We start from the raw sequence: 9,447 nt of genomic DNA, 5'->3' as shown, positions 1-9,447 counted from the left end.
CAGTGCTTGGAATATTTAGTCATTACTCAGTTTCAAATATAGGTATCAGAGTTGGAAGTGTGCTGAGTATATTAACTTGTTTAATTTTTAAGTTCACACGCTTTGTTTGATTGTTGTTCAATGGATAGTTGAATGAGACAGATCAGCATAAAAACACAGCAAGTAAGCATCGCATATATAAAGACAGTTTGGATAAAAGATGCTTATATATAATATTACTCAGCTTAACATGAACAACACATAAAATATAAGTTACAAGCAAGGAAGGACTATAGACTATTGCTAGTTCTATTTCTTAATATTGGCTTGAACTTGATTTGACTTGGGTTTGGTTTGGGCAGTTCGATGGTGCTGAGTGTGGGTGCTCGGGACAGCAGAAGTTGAACCAGGCTTCTGCTGAGTTCCAGCAGCTGGCATTTTGGCTTTACCTTTCTCCCATGTTTCCTGCTGAGTTCCAGCAACTTGCTTCGTTTGATCTTTCTCCCCCGTTTTGCCAGCATCATAAGATGGAGGAGGAGGAGCATAGAAAGTTCCTTGATGAACAGCACGAGTCAGTATCGAGGACTACTGTTGCATTTGACTCGTACTCTCCCTTAGACATTTAAAGACCTGCACGCCATCGGCCATACTTGAGGCGGGATTTTTATGTTGGCACTGAGCATACTGAGTAAATACTCTAAAGATTTCCCGATCCAAGTTATCAACTCTGTCATCCAAGCATAGGATTGATGATACATCCTGAGGAATGCAGTATCATAGGACTGACGTTGAACATTTATATGCCGGACATGCGCAAGTGTTGACTGAGTGCATTGCAGAATCTCGTTGGTCTTGACTTGGTCAGTGTCCATTTCCTCTTTGCTCAGGTTGAGTAGGCGAATGACTTCACCAATCTGTTCTATGGAGCATTGAGAAGAGGAGGAGATAAGGTCACGAGCTCCGGTCAGCTCAGAGGATAGCTGGGAGAAAAGATGATTGACCTCAGCAGAGGTTGCAGATGTTGAGTTCGCAGCTGATAAGGCATTAAGTTGACTTTGGATGGAGTTCATGTGATTCACCATCATCAGCTGGAGTTCAGCCGACTTCACTATGGATTCTTGCTTGGGCTGCTGAGAGACTAAAGATGTCATGACACTCATCAGTTCTTTGAGACCCTTAAGTTCGGTCAGGAGTTGAGTGATAAAGGAGAATTGGGTTGGCTCAATAGGAACAAACCCAGCAGCATCGGCGTGAGACTTATGAATATCTTGAAGTAGAGCTTGAGCTGAGTCAATGATTTTTCTTCCAGACTCAGAGGCATTCAGATAAGTGTAGGATTCACCAGTGTTATGCTCAGGGGCCGTAATGTTGCCAGCACCGGACGGAGGAGGTGTTTGGTGCTGCTCGGGAGTGGAGGTGCCAGCTTGGTCAGCAGCTGCACTTTTATTTACGCCAGCAGTAGGAGCTGACTAATTTTCTGTCTACTTGATAGGAGTAGGAAGAGTGTGATCAGCAGAGTTATTAGCCTGCTCAGTGTTAGTCTGAGGTTGAGTAGAGTTTTAAGGATGAGGCAACTCAAAGCTGGCTTGAGCAGGAGGAGTTTCCTTTGTGAACTCGTTGGGTTGAGCAGCATGGACTTCGAGCACTTGCTCAGTGGAAGGATGAGCAGAAGTGTCGGTAGAGATAGGACCCTTAGGAGCTTTTGGGTTGGCTTGTTCCTCAGCTAGAGAAACAGAGGCTTGTTTTTCCTTCAGTTGGTTGGGAGTGGGTGAAGAACTGGAATTGAAGACCAGTGAGATCAGTGATTGGGTCCCTCAGCGGAGATTCATCCAATAAGTCTATGACTTTGGGTTTCAGAGCTTTGCGTTTGAACCGCTTTTCTGTGCTGTCCTTGTTGGTTTGAGGTGAAGGATCAGCAGTAATAGAATCAAGGGACTCAGAGGAAGAGTTAAGTCTAAGGTTAGCATCAAGGACTTCCACAACCTTGTCCTTCACTGGTGACTCAGCTTGGTTCTCAGCAGGTTGCTCAGTAGCACCTGTGTTACTTGGCTCAGCAGAACCTATCTTGTCAGCTTGAGGCTGACTCTCAGTACGGCTCTGTTCTTCCTCCTGATCACAAGGAGTCTTCTCTAGATCAATTTCTTGACTTTTGCACAAAGTGTGATTCCTTTGTAATCACAAAGTCAAGCGGGTTAGCTTCTATCGATTTCAACCCAGAGGTTTTCTTCCTCTTCAGAGGCTGATCAGGTGTTTCCTCACTTTCTTCCTCAGGCTCAACTTGCCTTTTCTGTTTCTCAACTGACTTAGGTTCCCCTTGAGCTTGCTCAGCAAGAGCAGCTTTCTCCGCACTAGATACTATCCTAAGCTTCTTCAGAGCTGTGTTAATGTCTTTGGTAGAGGATAGGTCAGCTTTCTTTTTTCTGTCCTGCCTAGTGCGCTCAGCGGGTTCTTTTTCAATCATAACTTTCTTCCCTTTCTTGGTCAGCTTATCCTGTGCTTCTTCAACCATATTATCCCCTTCTATATCTTCCTCAGCGGGTTCTATAGCCCCTTTTCCTTTCTTGGGCTTGATAGGTTGGCTGTGAGCTAAGCCGAATAGTACTGCTGAGGTGATCTTAGTGCCCTCGATCTCAATCTCTTCTACTAGACTGACCTGGTGATCTTGAAGTATTCTAGTGATGAGAGAACCCATCTTGAGGATCCCGGTGCTTCTTTGAAATGCTCCGATGAGAAATATGGGCATGTTGAGCGGCTTGTAGTTCAGCATGTGCCAGATAAAGCACTGCTCAAAGTTCGACGCCGAGGAGGAGGAGTTGACCTTGGGGAACAGGACGTTGGTCAGGATATAGTGAGCTTGTTTTTGAGGCTGACCCATGCTAGTACTGGAGATCTCTCCTTTGTGGTTTTTTGGTTTACAGAACTCAACAGGGTAATCAATTCGCAGATAGTCATTCGTGCACCTGAGTTCAAATCCTTTTTCCTTCAGCTTTAGCAGTTTAGCAAGGTAAGACGAAGTGATGATGATATCCTTGTTTTTGACTTTGGTGATCATGTAGTCGTTGTCATCATCGGCTACTCTGAGATTAGTGTAGAACTCCCTCACTAACTGCGGATAAGTGGTTCCAGGGAGAGAGAAGAGTTCGGTCCAGCCATTCTTTGAAATCCATTCGCAAAAGGGTTTCTCAGCTTCTACGAATCCTTTGGAGAACCAACAGGAATGGAAAACTTTAAGGTTTTTGACGTTTTTGAAGACCGGTGAGAACGTCCATTCCTTAGGTTTCTCATTCTTCTTCTCCTTCTTCCTTTTTGATGGAGTTGCTTGGTTAGCTTGGGGGTTTTTATGAGCCATGCTGACCTTGGGAACAGATTGGTCAGGCTGACCGTGGGTTTGTTCTTGAGACTCTCTGGAAGTCTCTTGATATTCCTGCTCAGCAGGAGATGGAGGGTTCAGATCGGAGCGATCGTCGTCGTATTGGTGGCCGGAGTTATTCTAGGAATCGCTAGACATGTTTTCTTGAGGATTCTTGAGAGAGTTAGAAGATTAGGGAATTTTAAGAGAGAGAAATCAAATGCCAAAGATTTCAAGTGTAAAGAGAGGTTAGTGGGAAATCGTCCCCTATTTATAGTCGTTTCGAGTTAATCTGATAGGTCGGAATGGCGGTTTGTCCTTGAGTTGATCAATCGACAGTTATCTCTGGCATTAATGACACATTCGGCGCATGGTTTTCTAATCATTATGCCTACGTCATCCTAGGTGGCTACTTAAATGCGCGTGCTAGTATTAATTGTGCAAGTGGCTTTACTCAGTATCTAGAATACTAAACGTTTGAAGTTCTGAGTGCTCAATTTTGCGTAGAATGGATTTTAGCATGCTTAGTAACTCAGTACATAGTAATCATACAATATATATGTCTACTCAGTATAAGGTGATTTTATGTCATTCATGTTGGCTCAGCATATGATAGTTACATATCATGCAATAATCACTCGGCATATTATAATCACTCAACATTCATTTAGCGCAAAAAACTTATTGAAGAGGATTAGACATACCCATAGCTTCCCTTAGTATGTTAAACTATTCACGAGCCAATGGCTTCGTGAAGATATCCGCAAGCTGTTCATCTGTTGGAACATAGGTCAGCTTGATCTCACCCTTGAGTACATGATCTCTGATGAAGTGATGTCTAATGCTGACGTGCTTCATCCTGCTGTGTTGGATTGGATTTTTGGATAAGTAAATGGCACTCTTGTTGTCGCACTTGACTTCGATTGTCTTTGTTTGTACTCCATAATCCTCCAGCTATTGCTTGATCCATAGGACTTGAGCCACACAGCTTCCAGCAGCGATGTACTCAGCTTCAGTGGTTGACAGGGCAACTGACGACTGCTTCTTGCTGAACCAAGACACTAGACAGCTTCCAAGGAAGTGACATCCTCCTGAAGTGCTTTTACACTACAACTTGTCTCGTCCATAGTCAGCGTTAGTGTATCCAATGAGTGTGAAGTCATTTGTGTTTGGATACCATAAACCTACATTTACTGAGCTCTGCAAATATTTAAAAATTCTTTTCATAGCTATATAGTGAGATTCCTTAGGGTCAGCTTGATATCTTGCGCAATAACATACTGAGTACTGAATGTCTGGCCTACTAAAAGTTAGATAAAGTAGAGAGCCAATCATACCTCGATATAACTTGCTGTCTACCAACTTACCTTTCTCATCAGCGCAAAGCACAGTGTCAGTACCCATTGGGGTAGATATTGGCTTACAACCTTTCATATCGAACTTCTTCAATATTTCTTTAGCATACTTAGTCTGACTAATGAAGATGCCATTCTTTCCTTGTTTAATTTGGAGTCCAAGGAAGAAGTTGAGTTCTCCCATCATTAACATCTCAAACTCAGTTTGCATCTGTTTGCTAAATTCCTTGCATATAGATTCATTAGTAACACCAAAGATAATATCATCTACGTATATTTGTGCAAACAGGGTATCTTTGCCCTTTTTCTTAATAAATAAGGTTGTGTCAGCTTTTCCTCTGATGTAGTTCCTGGTCAGCAGGAAACTGGTCAGCCTTTCATACCAAGCACATGGTGCTTGCTTTAGGCCGTACAGAGCCTTTTTGAGTTTATAAACGTGGTTTGGAGATTTAGGATCCTCAAACCCTGAAGGCTGACTAACATATACCTCTTCGTTTATAACTCCATTAAGAAAAAACACTTTTAACATCCATTTGGAACAGTTTAAAGTTCATGAAGTTAGCATATGCACATAATATTCTTATAGCCTCCAATCTGGCTACGGGTGCAAAGGTCTCACCATAGTCAATACCTTCCTGCTGACTGTAGCCTTGAGCTACAAGTCTGGCTTTGTTCCTGACTACATTACCTTGTTCATCTAGCTTATTGCGAAAGACCCACTTTGTTCCTATGGTCTTTTGATTCCTAGGTTTTGGCATTAAATCCCATACCTCATTTCTCTTGAACTGATCAAGTTCCTCTTGTATAGCGTTGATCCAGAATTCATCGTGCTCAGCTTCTGAGAAATTCTTTGGTTCATGAACTGAAATGAACGCAACATTGCTGAGATATCTCCTGAGTTGATTTCTGGTCATCAGGGTGTTCTCAGCAGCATCAAGAATGGACTTCTATGAGTTTCCTCTTGGAATTTTGATTTCTTTTGGTAGTGTTGAGTCTTTAGGAATAGGTGTTTCACCAATTTCTGCAGTTTTAGATTGGTCAGCAAAGGTAATTTCAGGTTCGTTTTTACCTTTGGTCAGCCCTTGTGGTAATGACTCAGCGGCTCCATTTTGGTCAGCGAAAGCTGAGCATGGTTCATCTTCGGTAGGCTGACTTGTCTTCCCTGCAGGGTCAGTTTCATCGAACTCAATATGTACAGACTCTTCTACGACCTGAGTTCGTTTATTAAACACCCTATATGCTTTGCTGTTTGTTGAGTACCCTAGAAAGATAGCTTCATCAGCTTTGGAATCAAACTTAGCAAGATTGTCTTTCGTATTAAGAATAAAACATTTACAACCAAAGGCACGAAAATATCCAACGTTGGGTTTTCGTCCTTTCCAAAGTTCATAGGGGGTTTTCTTAAGTATAGGTCTAACTAAAGCCTTATTGAGTATATAGCAAGCTGTGTTGACATCTTCACCCCAGAAATACTTTGGAAGCCTATTCTCACACATCATTGTCCTGGCTATTTCAACTAAGGTTCTGTTCTTCCTTTCAATGACCACATTTTGTTGAGGAGTTCTAGGAGCAGAAAAATTGTGGTCAATGCCGCTGACTTCACAGAATTCATCAAACTGTTGGTTTTTGAATTCTCCGCCATTATCACTTCGGATGTGAGCTAATTTTAGGTCTTTGTCATTTTCAAGTTTTCTAATCAGTGTTGAGAACATCTCAAAAGCTTCATCCTTGCTACTCAGCAAGATGACCCAAGTGTACCGAGAGAAATCATCTACAATGACTAAGGAAAATCTCTTACCACCCAAGCTCAGCGGCTGGACTGGTTCGAAAAGATCCAAGTGTAGTAATTCTAACGGACGCTTGGTTGAGACTATATTTTTACTATGAAAAGACTTTTTGGTTTGTTTACCTTGCTGACAAGCATTGCATAATTGATCCTTCTCAAATCTAAGTTTGGGCAAACCCTCAACTAATTGCTTTCTTGCTAATTTGGAAAGGAGATCCATGCTTACATGACCAAGTCTCTTATGCCATAGCCAGGAATTGTCTTCCTTTGATTCTAAGCATATATTTTTTGAAAACTTATTTTCTAAACTCAGCATGAAGACATTGTCAACACGAGGGGCAGTTAAAATCAAATCATTTGTTTTACCCTCGAGTATCCGACACTCAGTGGCATCAAATACAACCTTTCTACCGCTGTCACACAGCTGAGCTATGCTCAATAGGTTATATTTGAGACCCCTAACTAGGGAGACTGACTCAATAGTAGGATTTCCTCCAATAGTACCTGATCCCACTATCTTACCCTTTTTGTTGTCTCCGAAACTTACATTTCCTCCTCGTTTATGCACAAGTGTGATGAACTGAGTTTCATCACCAGTCATATGCCTCGAGCATGCGCTGTCAATATACCATAACTTTGACTTCTCAATACATCTCAGGCTCACCTGCAATTGAACTAATTATCTTTAGGTACCCAATTCTTTTTGGGTCCTCGTTTGTTAGACTGAACAGGTGAAGCATCATATTTTATTTTGTGACGGCATATATTTATGGTGTGGCTATCTTTCCCACAAAAGTCACAATGAACTACCCTTTGAGGGTGTTTCCATTTTTGGTCAGCACGACGGTGCTGAGCATACCAACACACACTTACAATGTGTCCCCTCTTTCCACAATAGTCACACTGACTATTCTGCTGAGTGTACCGTCTTTGCTGACTGGTACCTGAGTACTCAGCATTAGGGTAGAACCTTTTCTTAGCCGGTGAGCTCAGCTGGTTCTGTATTGAGGTGATGTCCTTTCTTAGATTCTTAGAATCTGATTGAACTTTGGAGACAAACCGATGCATGATTTTTAGATTTTCATCTTGCCCGGTATTGTCTTGGAGCAGATGTCAGAGGTCACTCAGTTTGACCTCTTCAATCTCATCACATCGCCTGCTGAGTGCTCTTAATTTCTTGTTACACTTTTTGATCAGTGTATAGAGATCACTCAGGGCATTAACCATTTCATTTCTGAGCAAGGGTATAGATGTTACCTTATTAGAGTGTTCCTCATGGTTAGACACATCGGAGAGGTCAGCTTGCTCAGATCGACAGTCATCAACAGCTTCGTCAGCCATGAAATAGATGTTTGCTGACTTAGTGGCATCAGCTTCTGATGAGGTTGACTCATCACTGTCACTCCATGTTGCCACCATTACTTTTCTGCTACCCTTCTTTTCTTTCTTCAAAGTAGGACAGCTTGACTTGATGTGCCCAGTTTGATGGCATTCGAAACAAGTAACAGGCTTGGAGCTGTCCTTCTTATGTTTGCTGTCGCTAGACTCAGTTCTGTATTTATCACTTCTTTTGAATGGCCTTTTGCTGTTCTTATCTCTTTTCCTAAACAGCTTCTTCATCTTTCTTGTGAACATGGCCATTTCTTCATCATCTGATGAGTCAGCTTTCATGACAAGAGATTTTTGCTTCTTGTCCTCAGACTTTTCTTTAGCCTCAAAATTCTTCATGGAAATCTCGTGGGTCAGCAGAGATCCAATCAGCTCATCATATTTGTACATGGTCAGGTCCTGAGCTTCTTCCACAGCTGTCTTCTTAGCTTGCCAGCTCTTGGGGAGACTTCTTAAGATTTTCTTTACCTGTTCTTCTTCTGTGAAGTTCTTACCGAGTCTCTTAAGCTCATTTATGATGTTGGTGAACCTTGAGTTCATCTCAAAGATGTCTTCATTTTCGTTCATCTCAAACAGCTCGTATAGTCTCATGTGTTGATTCACCTTAGACTCCTTGACCTTACTGGTTCCTTCATAGGTCACCTCCAGCTTCTTCCAGATTTCCTGTGCTGACTCACAACCTGAAATTTTGTGGTACTTTGCAGCATCTAACGCACAGTGAAGCATATTCATAGCCGAAGCATTATTTTGTAATTTTTTAAGGTCATCCTCTAACCACTTAGACTCACTCTTGACAGATTTTACTCCGTCAATAATTTCATGGGGAACAAACGGGCCTTGGACTATAGCCAGCCATGCACTCATGTTTGTAGCCTGAATGAAGTTTTTCATTATGTTCTTCCAAAATGTATAGTTTCACCCGAAGAACAGAGGAGGCCGACTAATTGATAATCCCTCAGGGAGTATCTGTGTTGTTTGATTTCTTGGAAGGAAACGAGTGCTGTTCTCAGCCATTTACAGGGATCAGCTCAAGATAGTTTTATCTTGAATAGTGAGCTACTGCGCTCTAATACCACTTGTTGGTCCCGTGTAATGTAATAGGATTAGTTCCAAGGGGGGGTTAGGAACTAATATAATTTTTTCGCTTAATAATGCTGACTTAATTAAATGTTTGATAATTTAACTCGGCTTTAGGTCAGCAAGGCTGAGTGAAGTGTGAGACCGCTTTAATCAGACACTGACTAGAGCTGTTTCTATTGTGAGTTGGGAGATAACACTTTAGGTCAGCTTCCAACTCAGCACTCTGATTACTCAGCGTCAGCTTATACCACTTATATACTGAGTAATTTAAGCAAGCAACACATATATATCAAGAGAAAGGGTTAGAGATTACTCAGCAGTCTTATCCTGGTTCGGCCTCACCGCCTACATCCAGTCCCCAGAGTCCCTCCGGGCTTTTTCAATCCACTACCGAGCTCTTTAAAGGTAGAGCACAAACCGTTTACAAAGAAATTGAGTATGCAAGAGTACCGTCCTCTATTCGTCTACTTAATCCTACTGAGTGCTATAACCGAACACTCAGATTTTCT

This window comes from Euphorbia lathyris, chromosome 1 (assembly GCF_963576675.1).
Source record: "Euphorbia lathyris chromosome 1, ddEupLath1.1, whole genome shotgun sequence".
Classification (NCBI taxonomy): Eukaryota; Viridiplantae; Streptophyta; class Magnoliopsida; order Malpighiales; family Euphorbiaceae; genus Euphorbia; species Euphorbia lathyris.
The sequence above is the reverse complement of the archived record's forward strand: the minus strand, read 5'-3'. Positions refer to the sequence as shown.